Here is an 18,209-nt window from a genome sequence, read left to right as displayed (position 1 = left end):
CGCAATTCCAAAAGTTAATGGCTTAAAAGCTAATGTTATCGTTATGGATGTGGATCATAAGAGAGAATGAAACTCTTTGTCTATCTATCTCACACAAACAGGACAAAAACCATTGATAGAAAGAGATATGTACATTTCCTGTATCCACGATTGAAATTAAAATCAAGTGGTTGCGATTCGGTGTACTGTCGAACTCTGATCCGGAAATAATGTCACATGTATATGGCATCTTAAATACCTTCTCTTTACACATCAGTCTCTTCATCGCACCCTTCGACAGAATGTATTCCGGCACTAACATCACCTACCAGAAGATAAAGCAAGTGGGTATCAACAAGGCTGCTCACGGAAGAGATGGACTGTCACTGATATATTCATCACACGAATCGGCCATATCATTGCATGTTATTCGGGTGCACAGTTCTGGGGCACAGAACGTATTTCCAGTTAGCATAATTTTCTGTCGGTGTTTTATGTGAACATTTGCTGTGGCAAATTAACATTTCAACATTTCCGATTCAATTTTGTGAAGTCAGCTGTCATGAGTAAATTACAGTTCCTAGCCACGAGGTTTCGCTCTATAATAAATTTTAAATGCCCTCTACCGACTTCATCGCCATTTCATAAATTTGTTGAACAACGAATGTTCAACAATTGATTAACGGCAACGCCACTAATCATTTACTACCGTTATTAAAACACATTTGAGTGTGCGTGGGTTTCCTGTACAACTTACGGCTGTAATGATTTCTGGGCACCCTCTTATATTTACAGCAGAAATCGACTCTGAGAGCATTTACTATTAATCATGCAGTAGTGGAGTCCGGCCCTTCGGTGGCGCTGTGGAGCCAGATTCCTCTTTTCAACCAGGTCTCAACATTGAATGTGTAACAACCGTATTCATCACCTGAACTTGGCCCAAGTCAGGCAATTTCCGAGCTTATGTCTAAAGCATGGAAAATTACTGATTTCGGCATGTATTTAACTGACACTCTCAGATACAGTATGTTCTCCTTGCTACTACTACCAGAGTCACTTAGTAATTAATTGGATTATAATGGATTAACTCCATTGGTTGTAGTTAATGGTAGAATTTTAGACAAGTCTTTGTATTGGGAGAATGGGCTGATGGTAATCCTAACAATGAATTTGTCTGTGTTGACAGTTTTTGCGTGGTGAAGTGATTATTAACTTTTAAACGGTGCTTTTTGAGTGACTGGAGTTCCAGATTTTTAAAAGGGTTGAAATTACTTGAGCATAATTTTGCAAATAGTTGTAACATTCTAATTTTTGGCAACGGGTCTGAATTGTAACTCTCAGATTTCTGTCGCAACTGGCAATTACAACTGGGTAAATATCAATAAACTGATGCATATCTTGTTTCAGATATAATCGGTGCAAACAATTGAGAGGAATTTGCAAATGTCGAATCTAAATGCATTCAATTCGCTAGTTATTTACAATTCCGCCACTTTTTGATAGGTTCCCGGCAACCGTCACCTCCTTGTTGTCTTTATCGCCATGTCTCATGCACTGTCAAAGAGTGAGGAAGTAATTTGCACATTTTGTGCGTAAGAGGAACATTGTAAGGCCCTTGATTTTCAGCATTGGTACTAACTTTTATTGTAATGTCGACATTTAATAATGCGGACATTAATACTTATTTACAGCGCAATGTGAAAATCAAAATCTCTTCCTTTCTGACTTTATTACAACATGAAATATTGCAGGGAATCAATATTCTTCAAATGTACCGTCACGATGTTTGTTTGCCTTTATCGGTTTGCACTCTTCTCCCAGGATAATCAGAGTCCCAAATAGGATAAATGCAGCGAGACACAAACGAATTGTGATTGAATAAGATGTTAAGTAAGATCCTAGAAGATGACAGAAAGAGAAAATGTCAATGGGTAATTCTCCCGTTTCCACTGAGGACACAAATACAGAGTCACTCTGTAATCATATCTAACATTCGCCTGGCAAGTACGGAACCATCGTGATATCCTCATTCAGCATTAATTATCAGAGACAGTCTCACTCTGGGATGACTTTAATCCATTCTTCATTTCACTGTGTGTTTTACCCTGAATAAACTCGAGCTCATCCAAATCTCTGCTGCCCGTATCCTAACTCGCACTATCCCCGTTCATGCCTGTGGTAGCTGATTTCCATTTGTTCCCGTTCAAACAACGCCGTGATGTTAAAAGGCTCGTTCTTGTTTTCAAGTCCTTCCATGGGCCTCGACCACTCTCTATCTGTATAAACTCCTCCAGCCCTACAAACCTGCGAGTTCTCTGCGCTCCTCCAATTCTGACATCTTTCACATCCCCGATTTTATTCGCTGCCCCGTTGGCGACAGTGCCTTCAGTTGCCTGGGCCCTAAGTATTGGCATTCCCTCCCTAAACCTCCAGAATTTCTACATCTGTTTCCTCATTTTACGACGCTCTTTAAAACCCACCTCTTTGACCAAGCATCTGGTCATCTGCCCTAATTTTTCCCTATAGGGCTGGGTATCATTTTTTGATAATTGCTCCTGTGACGCGTCTTGGGACGTTTTATATAGTTAAAGGCGCTATACCAATACAAATTTTTGTTGTTGTTGTCACTGCCGATATATGAATTATTGGAATCTGCAGATTTCTACCGGCAACAGCCGCTGGCCTTTAAACTCGATTCACTCGTTAATTGTTTGTTTTAACGAATTGTTAATATTTAAATACATGTCCATGTACAGAGTGACAGACTTTCGAACATGGTTGGCGGATATTTGCAGCAGAATATCATCAGTGGCACCCATCAGGGTGCAGTGTAATCAGGGGATGAGGTAAGCTAGATTCTCAAAACTGCGGGTTTATTGAACTTCACTACTACACCTGATAAAAGGGAATCTCAAGCGGAATACAGTATGGATAGAGCGGAATATTGTGAGTGAGTGTGTGTCAGTGCCAATGAGCATATGTGTGTGTATGAGAGTGTGTGTGTATGTATGGGTGTGTGTGTATGTGTGTGAGTGTGTGTGTGTGTGTGTGAGTTTGTGTGTATGTGTGTGAGTGTGTGTGTTTGTGAGTATATGAGTGTGTGTGTGCTTATGTGGGTGAGTGTGTGTGAGTGTGAGTCTCTCTGTATGTGTGTGTGTGTGTGAGCGTGTGTGTGTGTGAATGTGTGTGTGGGTGTGTCAGTGTGAGTGTGTGTGTGAGGGAGAGTTTGCGTGTATATGTGTGTGAGTGTCTGTGTGAGTGTGAGTCTGTATGTATGTGTGTGAGTGTGTGTGTGAGTATGTGTGTTTGAGAGTATATGTGTGTGTGTGTGTTTATGTGTGTGTGTGGTTGAGTTTGTGAGTGTGTTTGTGTGAGAGAGTGTGTGTGTGTATGTATGAGTGTGTGTGCATGTGTGTGTTTATGTGTCTGAATGTGTGAGTGTGTGTGTGTGAGAGTGTGTGTGTGTATGTGTGTGAGTGTGTGTGTGAGTGTGTGTTTGAGGGTGAGTCTGTGTGTATGTGTGTGAGTGTTTGTGTGAGTGTGTGTGTTTGTGAGTATATGAGTGTGTGTGTGAGTGTGAGTCTGTGTGTATGTGTTTGAGTGTATGGGTGTGTGTGTGAGTGTGTGTGTGAGTGTGTGTGTGTGTGAATGTGTGAGTGTGTGAGTGTGTTTGAGTGTTTGTGTGTATGAGTGAGTCTGTGTGTATGTGTGTGAGTGTGTGTGTTTGTGAGTATATGTGTATGTGTGTGTGTTTATGAGTGTGTGTGTGTGAGTGTGTGTGTGTGTGAGTGTGTGTGTGTGCATGTGTGAGAGTGTGTGTGTGTGAGTGTGTGAGTTTGTGAGTGTATGTGTTTGAGTGTGTGAGTATGTGTGTTTGTGTGCGTGAGTGTTTTTTCGTTCATGGAATGTTGACGTTCTGGCAAGGCCAACACTTATTGCCCATCCCTAGATGCCCCAGAGAAGGTGGTGGTGAGCCGCCTTCTTTAACCACTGCAGTTCGATTAGTGATGGTAGTCCCACAGTGCTGTTACGGAGGGAGTTCCAGGATTTTGATCCAGCGATGATGAAGGAATGGCGATAAAATTGCAAGTCAGAATTGTGTGTGGCTTGGAGAGGAACTGGAATTGGTGGTGTTCCCATGCGCCTGCTGCCCCTGTCCTTCTAGGTGTTAGAGTTCGCGGGTTTGGGAGCTGCTTCTGATGAAGCCCTGCTGAGTTGTTTCAGTGCATCTTGCAGATTGTACACACTGCAGCCACTGTGCGCCAGTGGTGGATGGCGTGAATAATTGAGGTGGTGGATGAGGTGCCAATAAAGCGGGCTGCTTTGCCTTGGATGGTGTCGAACTTTTTGATTGCTGTTAGAACTGCACTAATGCAGGCAATTGAATAGTGTTCCATCACACTCTTGACTTGTGCTTTGTAGATGCTGGAAAGGCATTGGGGAGTCAGAATGTGCGACAGTCGCCGCAGAATACCCAGCCTCTGACCTGCTCTTGTTGCCACATTATTTATGTGGCTGGTCCAGTTAAGATTCTGGTTAAGGGTGACCCCCAGGATGTTGATGGTGGGGAGTTCAGCGATGCTAATGCCGTTGAATGTCAAGGGGTGGTGGTTAGAGGCTCGCTTGTTGGAAATTATAATTGTCTGGCACTTCTGTGGCGCGAGTGTTACCTGCCTCTTATCAGCCCAAGCCTGAATGTCCTCTAGGTCTTGTTTCTTGCGGGCATGGACTGGCTAATTGTCTGAGGAGTTACCAAATACACTAAACACTGTGCAGTCCTCAGCGAACTTCCCCACTTTTGACCTTATGATGGAGGAAAGGCCATTAAAGAAGCAGCTGAAGATTGTTGGGCCGAGGACAGTGCCCTGAGGAACTCTGGCAGCGATGTCCTGGGAATATGATGATAAACCTTCAACCACCACAAACAGCATCACTTTTGCTAGGTATAAATCTAGCCAGTGCAGAGTTTTCCACCAGATTCCCGTTGTCTTCAATTTTACTCGGGCTCCTCGATGCCAAATTCGGTCAAATGCTGCTTTGTTTGTGTGTGTGATTGTGTGTCTGTGGGTGAGTGTGTTTGAGTGCTTTTGATTGTGTGTGTGAGTGTTTGTGTGATGATATCTGTGAGTGATACTGTGTTTGCATGTGTGTGAGTCTGAATGTGTGTCTGAGTGTGTGTGAGTGTCTGTTTGCGAGTGTGCACGTGTGTGAGTTTTTGTGTGTGTGTGAGTGTCTGAGTGGTTTTCTGTGTGTGATTGTGAGTGTGTGTGTATCTAAGTGATTTTGAGTCTGTGTTTGTATGTGTGTGCGTGTGAGTGCGTGAGTTTGTCCGTCTCTCTCTTTCTGCAATGGAAATAAACTGATCGTTATAAGGCAAGGCAGGCCGTGCTTTAGTTAACCATTACATTTTAGATACTATGAGTTAGGCTGTCAATATGATTGAAACATGCATATGAAGAAGCTAGCGTTAAATGTTGAAGGTAATCGCATTTGCACTAGAGGGCTCTGAGTTAGGGATCATATAGTGCAGACAGCGAGAGCGAGAAACAACACAAAGTCTGTGTTTGCCTGGCGGTAATATTAAACATGTTTAACAGCTGTTACATCTCCATCAAAGTTTTCTGTGTTAACTGGATAATTTTATCCTATTTTACGGTGAAATATTCCAAGAAGAATTGCAACAACAGTTACCAAATTAAATTCATATACAATTTCCCCAAATCTCGTAAGTCTGAATTTTACACAGTGGTTCAGCAGTTCACTGTCACTTACATTTTACAACGAGTTAATAGACGGCCCTCAAGCAAATTAGGAAGAACCATCAAATGTAAAGGACAAACCACAGCCCGGTGTGTTACAGGGACAATCACAACAACAGGATGAGAGAAATTCTTTCAATCCTGTAACAGATCATAACGTTGGACGTGGCTGAAAGTAGTGGCAACGTTGTCATGTGTGACTGTTTGTTTGATTCATTAGCTGTTTCATTGAGCGATTGCTTTTTTAAAACTGTTTTAGTCATTCCTTCATTCATTCAGTGATTGATTGATTCATTCAGTTATTCAATCATTCATTTATTCATTCATTCCTTCTGCAATCGGTACATAAACCAGCTAAATGGAAAAGAAATAAACACAGAGACTGTGTGAATCTCACTGACCTCTTACAATTAGTTGTACCGGGTCACTCAGTGCCGATGTTAGCTGTTTCCCCTCCACATTCTCCTTATACAGACAGATGTAATATCCTCCTTGGACGTGATCTATATTCCTGATGGTGAAGGTGACAGAATTGCTCCATGCAGCAGCAGGCTGGACAACCGAGTAATTCTTTTTTCCGTGCCTGTATAAGTAAAATGTGAAGCCACGAAGGTCCTGGGAGATAGTATAGTTAAAGGTGACTTCTCCACCCTTCACAGCAACACTGGAATCCATTGACGGATTTGGTTTGGGTAGACCTGTAGTGCGAATGGAACAAATATTGACAATCTATTCACAATGCAATAACGACTTACTTTTTGGATCGAAAATATTATTGGCCTGGTCATGGGTATGCGGAGCATAATTTAAAATGTTTGCAGTTCTTACAGAACTGGTAAATATAGTGAGCAGTGTGGATGATAGTAAAACACATGAGCTGGGCACACACAGGCTGTTGAAACATGGGTGAATCATTGCAGATTAAATTTAACACAGAGTAGTGTGAATTTAAGAATTTTGGTAGGAAGAATGAGGAGAGACAATGTAAACTACAATGTATAATTTTAAACGGGATGGAGTAAGCAAGAGACACATCGTCTACGTAAACAAGTCTTTGAAGGTGGCGGGAATGATTGAGAAGGCTGCTAAAAAGCTCAATGAATAGAGGTACAGAGTATAAAAGTAAGGACGTTATGCTAAACATTTATACGTCACTGCTTAGGTTCCAGCTGGAGTATTATGTCCAATAAGGGGCATCACACGTTAGGAATGATTTCAAAGCTAAGGCAAATGGACTATTTGGACAGTTCTTTCAGTGCCGGCACAGGCAGGATGGACCAAATGGCCTCCTTCTGTGCTCTGTGATTCTCTGATTAATGGTGTCGCTGACAGGAAAGTGTCAGCCTGTGAGTTCAGAATTACTGGTTACAGACAAGAGTTGAGCGCAGTGACACTCTCTGTGAGTATTAAACAATGTTACTGAAATACGGCTGATTTTCTCTACATACCAAGAGCATTGAATATGCATATTAAAATCTCTGCTCCCTTTCACTCACCAGCTAAAGTGACCATCAATTCTAACCACCTGCTATTGAAGGAGGTTCTATATTGGCGTTGGTAACGCCCTCATTGGTTTGTGGTATTAATCGATACACCCTGATGGGTCAGACATGTGGGGGGAAATTGGAAACCAGGAACATAGATCCTGTATTAAGACTCCACAGCCTGCACAAGATTTTATGGACCACACGTGGAGTATTGTGCACAGTTCTGGACTCCATATTATAAAAATGATATAGAGACGCAGGAGAAGGTGAAACTATGATTTACAAGGATGATCCAGAACACAGAGGTTAAAACTATCAGGAAATGTTGAACAGGTTGGGGTTCTTTTCACTATAAAATAGAAGGCTGACGGGTGACCTGATGGAGATCTTCAAGGTTACGAAAGTTTTTGATTGGGGAGACTCAGGGAAAATGTTTCCACTTTTGTGGGAATCCTAATCTGGGAGCCATGAATATCAGATAGTCACTAATACATCCCAGATGGTTGCGATAATGTGGATCTCGCTACCACTTGGAGTGGTTGAGGCGGCTAGTTTGGCTACATTTAAGGGGTCGCTCGTTACACACACGAGGGAGAAGGTAATGGAAGAATATGCAGAAAGGATGAGCTGATGTAATGTGGTAGCAGGCTCATGTGGAGCTGAAATTCCGGCTTACACCAGCTGGGCCGAATTGTTGGAATAAACGGGTCTTTTTCTGAGTAGCAAGTAGTGAATAGTGGGGTACTGCAGGGATCGGTCCTTGGACCCCAGCTATTCACAATATATATTAATGATCTAGACAAGGGAACTAGATGTAATATCTCCAAATTTGCAGATGACACAAAGCTGGGTGGGCATGTGTGCTGTTAGGAGGATGCCGAGAAACTCCAGGATGATTTGAACAGGTTGGGTGATTGGGCAAAAGCGTGGCAGATGCAATATAACGTGGATAAATGTGAGGTTATCCACTTTGGTGGCAAAAACAGGAAAGCTGATAATTATCTGAATGGCAATAAATTGGGAGAAGGGGAAGTGCAACGAGACTTGGGTGCCCTTGTGCACCACCTGCTGAAGGTAAGCATGCAGGTGCAGCAGGCGGTTAAGAAGGCAAATGGTATGTTGGCCTTTGTAGCGAGATGGTTTGAGTAAAGGAACAAGGATGTCTTGCTGCAGTAATACAGGGCCTTGGTGGGACCACATCTTGAGTATTGTGTGCAGTTTTGGTCGCCTTATCTGAGGAAGGATGTTCTTGCCATGGAAGGAGTTCAACGAAGAATCACCAGGCTGATACCTGGGATGGCAGGAATGATGTATGAGGGGAGATTGGGTCGATTGGGCTTGTACTCGCTGGAGTTTAGAAGAATGAGAGGTGATCTCATTGAAATTTATAAAATTCTGACAGGACTGGACAGACTAGATGCAGGAAGGAAGTTCCCGATGGTCGGTGAGTCCAGAACCAGGGGTCACATTCTAAGGATAAGGGGTAGGCCATTTAGGACAGAAAGGAGGAGGAATTTCTTCACCCAGAGAGTGGCGAACCTGTGGAATTCTCTACAACAGGAGGCAGTAGAGGCCAATTCATTAAATATGTTCAAGAAGGAATTGAATATATTTCTTAAGGCTAAAGGAATCACGGGATATGGGGAGAAAGCAGGGACCGGGTACTGAATTGAATGATCAGCCATGATCGCATTGAATGTCGGAGCGGGCTCGAGGGGCCGAATGGCCTACTCCTGCTCCTATATTCTATGTTTCTATGTCTGTTACTGTGGGTAAATTCTATGTCATACTATATGATATATCGCTCACTGATGCCCAGTGTGGGGTCCGCCAAGACCACTCGGCTCCCGATCTCATTACAGCCTTGGTCCAAACATGGATAAAGGAGCTGAATTCCAGAGTTGAAGTGAGTGTGACTGCCCTTGAAATCAAGGCAGCATTTCACCGAGTCTGGCATCAATGAGACCTAGTAATACTGAAGTCAATGGGAATAAGGGGGAAACACTCCACTGGCAACAGTCATACATAGCTTAATGGAAGATGGTTGTGGGGATTGAAGTTCAATCATCACAGCCCCAGGACATCGCTGCAGGAGTTCGTCAGGGCTGTGTCCCCTGCCCAACCATCTTCAGCTGCTTGTTCAATGAACTTCCCTCCAACATAATGTCTGAAATGTTGATGTTCGATGATGACTGCAGTGTTCTGTTCCATTCATAAGAACATAAGAACATAAGAAATAGAAGCAGGAGTAGGCCAATCAGCCCCTCGAGCCTGCTCCGCCATTCAATGAGATCATGGCTGATCTGATCCTAACCGCCAATCTACTATCACAGAACCATCTCCTGAATCTAACAGAATTAGACACACGAAATAGGTGCAGGATCAGGCTACACGGCCCCTGGGCCCGCTCCGCTACCCACAGGGCCATGTCCGATCCGAACCTAGACTCATGTCCAAATTCCTGCCCGCTCCCCATAACCCTTAATTCCCTTTACTTCTAGGAAACTGTCTATTTCTGTTTTAAATTTATGTAATGATGTAGCTTCTACAGCTTTTTGGGGCAACATATTCCATAGATCTGCCACCCTCTGAGTGAAGTAGCTCCTCCTCATCTCAATTTTGAAAGCAGCCCCTTATTCTAAGACTATGCCCCCTAGTTCTAGTTTCACCCATCATCGGGAACATCCTCCCCGCATCCACCCGATCCAACCCCTTCACAATCTTATTTGTTTCAATAAGATCGCCTCTCATTCTTCTAAACTCCAATGAGTAGAGTCTCAATCTACTCAACCTCTCCTCATATGTCCATCCCCTCATACCCGGGATTAACCGAGTGAACCTTCTTTGTACTGACTCGAGAGCAAGTATGTCTTTTCTTAAGTATGGACACCAAAACTGTATGCAGTATTCCAGGTGCGGTCTCACCAATACCTTGTACAACTGAAGCAATACCTCCCTATTTTTATATTCTATCACCCTAGCAATGAAAGCCAACATTCCATTGGCCTTCTTAATCACTTGCTGCACCTGCATACTAACCTTTTGAGTTTCGTGCACCAGGACCCCCAGATCCCTTTGTACTTCAGTACTTTCCAGTTTCTTGCCATTAAGATAATAACTTGCTCTACGATTTTTCCTGCCAAAGTGCATAACCTCACACTTTCCAGTATTGTATTCCATCTGCCAAAACTCTGCCGACTTACTTAGCCTGTCTATGTCCCCTTGCAGGTTTTTTATGTCCTCCTCACTCAGTACTTTCCCTCCCATCTTAGTATCATGTGCAAACTTTGATATGTTACACTCGGTCCCCTCCTCCAAATCGTTAATATAGATTGTAATGAGTTGGGGACCCAGCACTGACCCCTGCGGAACACCACTAATTACTGATTGCCAGTCTGAGAATGAACAATTGATCCCAACTCTCTGCCTTCTGTTAGATAGCCAATCCTCTATCCATGCCAGAATATTACCCCCAATCCCGTGATTTTTTATCTTAAGCAATAATCTTTTGTGTGGCACCTTGTCAAATGCCTTTTGGAAGTCTAAATACACTACGTCCACTGGCTCCCCTTTATCCACTCTATATGTTACTTCCTCAAAGAACTCCAGCAAATTTGTCAAACATGACTTCCCCTTCATAAAACCATGCTGACTTTGTCCTATTAAATTATGATAATCCAAATATCCTGTTACTGTCTCCTTAATAATGGACTCCAAAATTTTACCTACCACAGCTGTTAGGCTAACCGGTCTATAGTTTCCAGCCTTCTGTCTACTGCCCTTTTAAAATAAGGGTGTTACATTAGCAGTTTTCCAGTCTGCCGGGACCTTTGCTGAGTCCATGGAGTTTTGGAAAATGATTACCAATGCATCCACAATCCCTACCGCCACTTCCCTCAAGACCCTAGGATGTAAGCCATCAGGTCCAGGTGATTTATCCGCCTTGAGTCCCATTATTTTACCGAGTACCACTTCCTTCGTGATTTTGATCATGTTTAGCTCCTCCCCCCCTATAGCCCCCTGTTGGTCCAGTGTTGGGATATTCTTAGTGTCCTCTACTGTAAAGACTGATACAAAATATTCATTCAGTGTTTTTGCCACCTCCATGTTTCCCACCATTAATTTCCCGGTCTCATCCTCTAAGTGACCAACATTTACTTTAGCCACTCTTTTTCCTTTCATATAACTATAAAAACTCTTACTATCTGTTTTTATATTTTTTGCTAATTTACTTTCATAATCTATCTTCCCTTTCTTAATCAATCTTTTTGTTATTTTTTGCTGTCTTTTAAAGTTTTCCCAATTCTCTATCCTCCCACTAGATTTGGCTACCTTATATGCCCTTGTTTTTATTCGAATACTATCCTTAATTTCTTTACTTAGCCACGGATGGCTGTCTTTTCTTTTACACCCTTTTCTTCTCAGTGGAATATATATTTTTTGGAAGTTGTAAAATAACTCCTTAAATATACACCACTGATCATGTATCGTCTTACCCATTAATCTATTTTCCCAATCCACTCTACTCAATTCCGCTCTCATACCTTCATAGGCTCCTTTGTTCAAGCTTAGCTCGCTTGTTTGAGATCCAACCTTCTCACCCTCTAATTGAATATGGTATTCAACCATGTCATGGTCAATCATTCCATGACCTGGACGACGTTCAGGCTTGGTCTGTTAAGTGCCAGGTAACATTCTTGCCACAGTAGATCAAGGCAATGACTATCTCCAACAAGCGCCAGTCTAACCACCTCCCCTTGACATTCAACTCCATTTGCATCGCCGAGTCCCCCACCATCAACAGCCTAGGGGTCACCATTGAACAGAAACTTAACTGGACAGCCACATAAATACAGTGGAAGCAAGAGCAGGTCAGAGGCTGGGTATTCTGAGTCAAGTGTCTGACCTCTTGACTCTCCAAAGCCTTTCCACCATCTACAAGGCTCAAGTAAGGAGTCTGATGGAATACTCTCCACTTGCCTGGATGTCTGCAACTGCAACAACCCAGAAGAAGCTCGACACCATCCTGGACAATGCAGCCCGTTTGATTGGCCCTTCATCCACATCCTTAAGCATTCAATCCCTCCACCACCAGCGTACCGTGGCTGCAGTGTGTACCATCTACAGGATGCACTGCAGCATCTGGCCAAAGCTTCTTCAGAAGCATCTCCCTAACCCGTGGACTCTTCCCCCTAGAAGGACAAGATTAGCAGGGACAAGGAAACACCACCACCTCTAAGTTCCCCTCCAAGTTACACACCATCCTGACTTAGAAGTATATCGCTGATCCTTCATCGTTGCTGGTTCAAAATCCTGGTACACCCTCATTAACAGCACTGTGGTCGTACCTTCACCACACGGACTGCTGCGGTTCAAGAATGAGGTGCACCTCCACCTTCTCATGGGCAACTCGGGATGGACAATAAATGCTGGCCTTGCCAGCGACGCCCAGATCCCATAAATGAATTAAAATAAAGGCAATAATGCTCCCTTTCCACAATCGTAAATGCCGACTCTTTACCCATTGTTCAAAGGCACTGTAAGGGGCTGACCGCCATGAGCCTCCGTGTGATATATAAACACTGATCATTGAAACTAGTTAGATTTATTGGTAAAATACCAATATCGTTGAATAGAAATATTAACAGTCTGTATTCCTCTTCACTGACCTGCTTTAGTGACCACCACTGCGTCACTGATCGGGGACCATAACCACCTGCTATTGACGGAGATTCTATGTAGGCATTGGTACCGCCCTCCTTGGTTTGTGCCGGTAATCAGGAATGTTCCAAGATTGTCCTTTGTGACGATTTGAGGAGTGTTCAGACGTTGAGTACCTGTGTAAAAGTAAATTTGACCGCGATACTCTCTGTTCACTGTGCAGGCAATGGTTGCTGTCTCTCCCTTTGTGTATACTCCAGTCAGTTGATCAAGTGATATCCCTGGCGGGGTGAGCCGATCTGTGGTAAAATAAATGGAAAGAACAACAGAAATGGGGTTCTGCATTTTCTTGTGCCATGAAAGTTTGGTAACTCAATAACGATTGTGACGAGTTAAAAGTAAATGGCCCAGAAATTCGGGTCTCCACGGGTGAGTACGCATGGGGTACTCACGTGTAGGCCCAACAGAAGTGCTGGTTTCGTGCATGCACTGAGCATGCGTGGGAAACCGGCACTTCCGTTCCCCTGAAAGAAGGGGTTGAGAGGTCCAACGCATGCGCTGGAGAGGGAGCGTGTGCGCATCAAACTTACGATTTTTTTTCCAGGTTTCTCTGGGAGGGTAAGTCTTCAGCAGTTACACTTTTAAAAAGCAGGCTCAAGGCCTACTTTTAACAAGGTAAGTGGTGAATTAATTAACATTAAATCATTTTCTCCACAGATTTATTATTTTTAAACACTTCAAAGAAAGGTATGTTTATTTTTAGCCCCGTTAGAAAATGTAATAATGTTTTCAAAAATTTAAATGATTGTTTAAAATAGTTATTTCATGTAATTTATAGTTATTTTAAAAATTTGATTCTTTTAAAAATGTATTTGAAGTTTTAATGATGTTTTGGGGCTTATAGTATTTATAGGTTTGACAGCTCTTCCTGTCAAACTTATGAATGAAGCATTCCCTGCTAGCATTGGCTCTCCTTGGCGCACGTGATCCCAGGGGACGCATCGAACTAACTGTGCCCCTGGGATACGCAAGCACTGCGCGCCGGCAGTTGGAGCAGGCCCAGGATCGGAATCCCACGCGGGCCCACAGCTCAACGGCCGGCCCGCTAGGTAAGTGCATGTCGGGGGCTTGCAGCCGCGGGAAGCCCCCGACCGGAATTTCTGGGCAAGTGTTTGCATCGGCGATTCAATTTCTACAAAGATGGTTTCAAATAGAAGTGGGACAGGAAATATACCTGGGGAACTAGTTCCAAAACCTGGTCTCATCACTGAAATGTCCCTCTGTGATATCAGGAGAAGAAGTGGATGGTGTTAGTTTGAAATTTACATTTCTAGGAAACTTATTCGAGCCATAACCTGATTAATAGCAGTGAACAACTCCCATAAACCGTGGGGATTTGCATTTCATATAAAGGAGTTTAGTTTTGCTGGGCTGTAGGTTGTGGGCGTCGCTGGCAAGGCCGGCATTCATTTCCCAACTCCAGTTGCCACTGAGAAGATGGCGGTCGGCCAACTTCTTGAACCAACTTGTGCTCCCACAATGCTGTTCGATACCGACTTCCAGAACTTTGACCCAGCGACGAGGAATGATCACCAGATATATTTCCATGGCAGGATGGTGGGCGATTTGAAAGTGGAACTAGGAGATGATGTTGTTCCCATGCAACTACTGCCAGCTTCCTTTCTGATGATGGAGGTCGCGGATTTGCGATTTGCAGTCGAAATGCAATCCATTAGAGGCATGGAAACCTACAATGTACTTAAGATAAAATATTTCGCATATCAGGATGATTTTGAAAATCTCGTTCTGCAGATTCGGTTATCTGACTAAGAATCTGTAATCTGACAAGACCAGCCAGTCTGACAATGCCTGTTGAGCTGACTATACACTCAGTGGAGTTAAAACTCCGCCGGATGAAGCCATTTGATATTCACCATTTCGCTGTTTTAGTTCCAGACATTTAGGGAGTAAAATTGGAAATCAGGGACATAGATTGTTTGAAGATAACAGACAATTTGCAGTTCCCCTGTCAGAAGGCCTGGTTTTCACATCGCAAATTACCGAGTCTCTCAGCTCCCTAACAAAGCATTCCCTCAGTACTGAGTTACAGGAGCAATTGTAAACAAGCTCGATTTTACAGTCCATTCAAGACAATGGAGGGTATAATTGGGCATAGTTGAAATGGGAGGCCGATCCATATCCGCCTCCCTCCCACCTGGATGATGTGGATAATTTTACCATCCGCGGGCTGCGAGCTCCTGTTTTAGGAGCAATTGTAATGTAGCACGATATTACCCTCCATTCAGTCAATGGAGGATATAATTGGGCGTAGTTGAAACGGGAGGCCGATCCCTCTCCGCCTCTCTCCCGCCTGGATGATGTGGATAAAATCACCCTCCGCGGGCTGCGAGCTCATGTTTTTCATCGGTGTTAAATTCACAAAATTCTGATGGAATGGGGCATAAATTCGTCTTGTACATTGACCTAAAACAGGCGATGGCTCATCGATAGCCTGTTTTACACATCGCCGGATTTTAGCTCCCATTGCCTACAATGGAATCAGAAATCGGGCGGGTGCGAAATTGGAGACCGATTCACTTTCGCCAGTTTTGCGCTACCGCCCGTGATGCTTTTCACCCTCGTATCTCCAGTAACACCCTTTGCCCATAATAGATTCACAGCGGGTGAATAATGAGCTCAGTGTTACAGGGATCCTGTCTAGAGTTGAGCAATAGGAACAAAACCAGTTCGGTTATCTTCCTCTCTCCTAATATGAAACCATTCATTTTTTTACACTGTTTAAAGCATGATTTCATAAAAATATCAAAAGCTTGAAAAAACATACAAAAACCTCCCTTTCACTCACCTGCTACAGAAATCATCACAGAGTTGCTGCGATGAGATTCTAACCACCTTCTGTTGACGGAGGTTAAATATCCGCACTGGTACTGCCCTCCTTGGCCTTCACTGCTAACCAGGAATGTTCTAAAGTTGTCCTTGGTGATGATTTGTGCGGTGTACAGCCATTGATTATCTTTGTAAAAGTAGAAGGTTTTATCACGATAATCTTCAGTCACGGTGCAGCTAAAGGTGACCGTCTCTCCTATAACATACACCCCAGTTGGTTGGTCAAGGGATAACACTGGCGGTGTTAGCGGATCTGTGGTAAAATAAATAGAAAGTAGAATGAGAAATGTATCTGCGGAATTTCATGTGCAGTGCAGGATTGGGAACCCAATGGTGATTGTGCAGTGATGAAGCGCAGTTTCACATCGGAGACAGAGATTTCACAAAAGGGGATTTCGGGATTTGATTACAAAGAAACAAAGAAAGGCTAGCATTTCCATAGCGCCATTCATGACCTCAGGAAATACCGCCGATGAAGGAGCAGCGATATATCCCCAAGTCAAGAAGGTGTGTGACGTGGAGTGAAACGTGGAGGTGATGATGTCCCCATGCGCCTGTTGTCCATGTCATTCTAGGTGGAGGAGGCCGCGGGATTGAGAGTTGCTGCCGAAGAAGCCTTGGCGAGTTGCTGCAGTGCACCTTGTAGATGGTACACACTGCAGCCACGGACATGTACATCTCGCTGCTCATCCACAGCTCCTAACTTCTCGCCATTTAGAAAATACACTGATCTATTCTTAAGGTACAAAGTAACTGCCCTCACACTTTCCCACATTGAACTCCATCGGCCAGTGATACAGGGATCCTGTCTAGATTTAAGCAATAAGATCAAAATCCATTCGGTTATCTTCCTCCCTCCTAACATTAAACCATTCATTTTGTTACAGTGATTAAAGCATGATTTTATACAAATACTAAGAGTGATTAAAAAAACAAATATCCTCTGTCTCTGTCAATCACCTGCTACAGTGACCGTCACAGACTCGCTGCGATGGGATTCTAACCAACTTCCATTGACAGAGGTTCTATATCGGCACTGGTATCTCCCTCCTTGGTCTTTACTGGTAACCGCAAATGTTCTAATGTTGTTCTCTGTGATGATTTGCTCGGAATAAAGCCAAGCATTATCTTTGTAAAAGTAGAAGGTTTTCTTTTGATAATCTCCGGTGACGCTGCAGGTAACGGTGACCGTCTCTCCTACTACATACACCCCAGTCGGTTGATGAAGAGATATCACTGGCGTTGTTAGCGGATCTGTGGAAAAATAAATAGAAAGTACAATGAGAAATGGTTCTGCCGATTTTCATGCTAAGTCTAAGGTTGGGAACTCAATGATGATTGTGCGGTGTTGAAACGCCGTTTCACATCAGATAGAGAGATTCTACAAAAGGGGAGTTTGGGATTTGATTACAAAGAAACAAAGAAATAGTTGCATTTACATAACTCTTTCATGACCTCCGGACTTCTCAAAGCCCTTTAAAGCCAATGTACTACTTTTAAAGTGTAGTCGCTGTTCTAATGTAGGAAATCAAATGGCGGAGCCGAAGAACCAAAATCATCTCGAGTTCTCTGTCCAAAGTCTGGTTTTAGGCCCGAGATTTCACTCTGGAATACGAGCTGCATAAGGAAATGGTTGCTTTGAAATGCCCAGTGCTGCTAATGTAGCCCAGGTTTCGAGTTTGTGAAGTTCTGCCGAGATGCAATGCAGAGAGAGATATGGAAACCCACAATGTAATTAGATTAAATATCCTGCATAACAGAATCATTTTGAGAGTCTCAGCATGCAGATTCTGTTCTCTGACAGAAAAACCTGCACTGTGTCAAGGGCAGTCAGTCTGGAGTGCTTTTATGGCTGACGCTACATTCAGTGGAGTTAAATACCTGGCGCCCTGCTGTCATTGTGGCACTAAACTTTGATAGTTCAAATATGTAGGGGATAAAAAATGTCATAGGCAGTCCTTGAAGCAGGTGGTTTCGATTCGATTTGACAGACATTAATGGCCCGTATTTTCCGATCGGAGGCTTCCTGCGTGCGGAGGAGCCCTATCTGGAATAATCTACGGGTTAACTCAGGGCTTCCGAGATGCGTTACCTCCGCTACTGGGCCTCTCCAAACTCGAACTGCGCAGGGCCCAGGTATGCAAGAGGCGCATTCAGATCGCAAGCGTCCCTGGGATCAGGAGGCCCATGGGGAGCCAATAGGAGAAGGGAATCCCCCTTCATACACTTGACAGATAGACCTGTCAAATATATCAACGGAGCTCATTTCAAATGAACAGTAAAACATTATTTTTAAAAATCACGTTATTAAAATGAGTTGAAATTATAATAAATTAAACATTTTAAACAAAGTTTAATTTTTTTGAAAAAAATAATTGAAGTTTTTTACGGGGCTAAAAATAAACCTGCCTTTTTT

At 43.4% G+C, this 18,209-nt stretch overlaps 1 pseudogene; it reads right to left on the bottom strand.

The window, feature by feature from the left end:
• Positions 1-1,679: 1,679 nt before the first annotated feature.
• Positions 1,680-18,209, bottom strand: part of LOC147086922 (Fc receptor-like protein 5) — a 35,767-nt pseudogene continuing 19,237 nt past the window's right edge.

This window comes from Somniosus microcephalus, unplaced genomic scaffold (assembly GCF_052327205.1).
Source record: "Somniosus microcephalus isolate GS21.2 unplaced genomic scaffold, FLI_Smic_1.0 unresolved_chr6, whole genome shotgun sequence".
Classification (NCBI taxonomy): Eukaryota; Metazoa; Chordata; class Chondrichthyes; order Squaliformes; family Somniosidae; genus Somniosus; species Somniosus microcephalus.
This window is presented reverse-complemented; position numbering and strand designations above follow the sequence as displayed.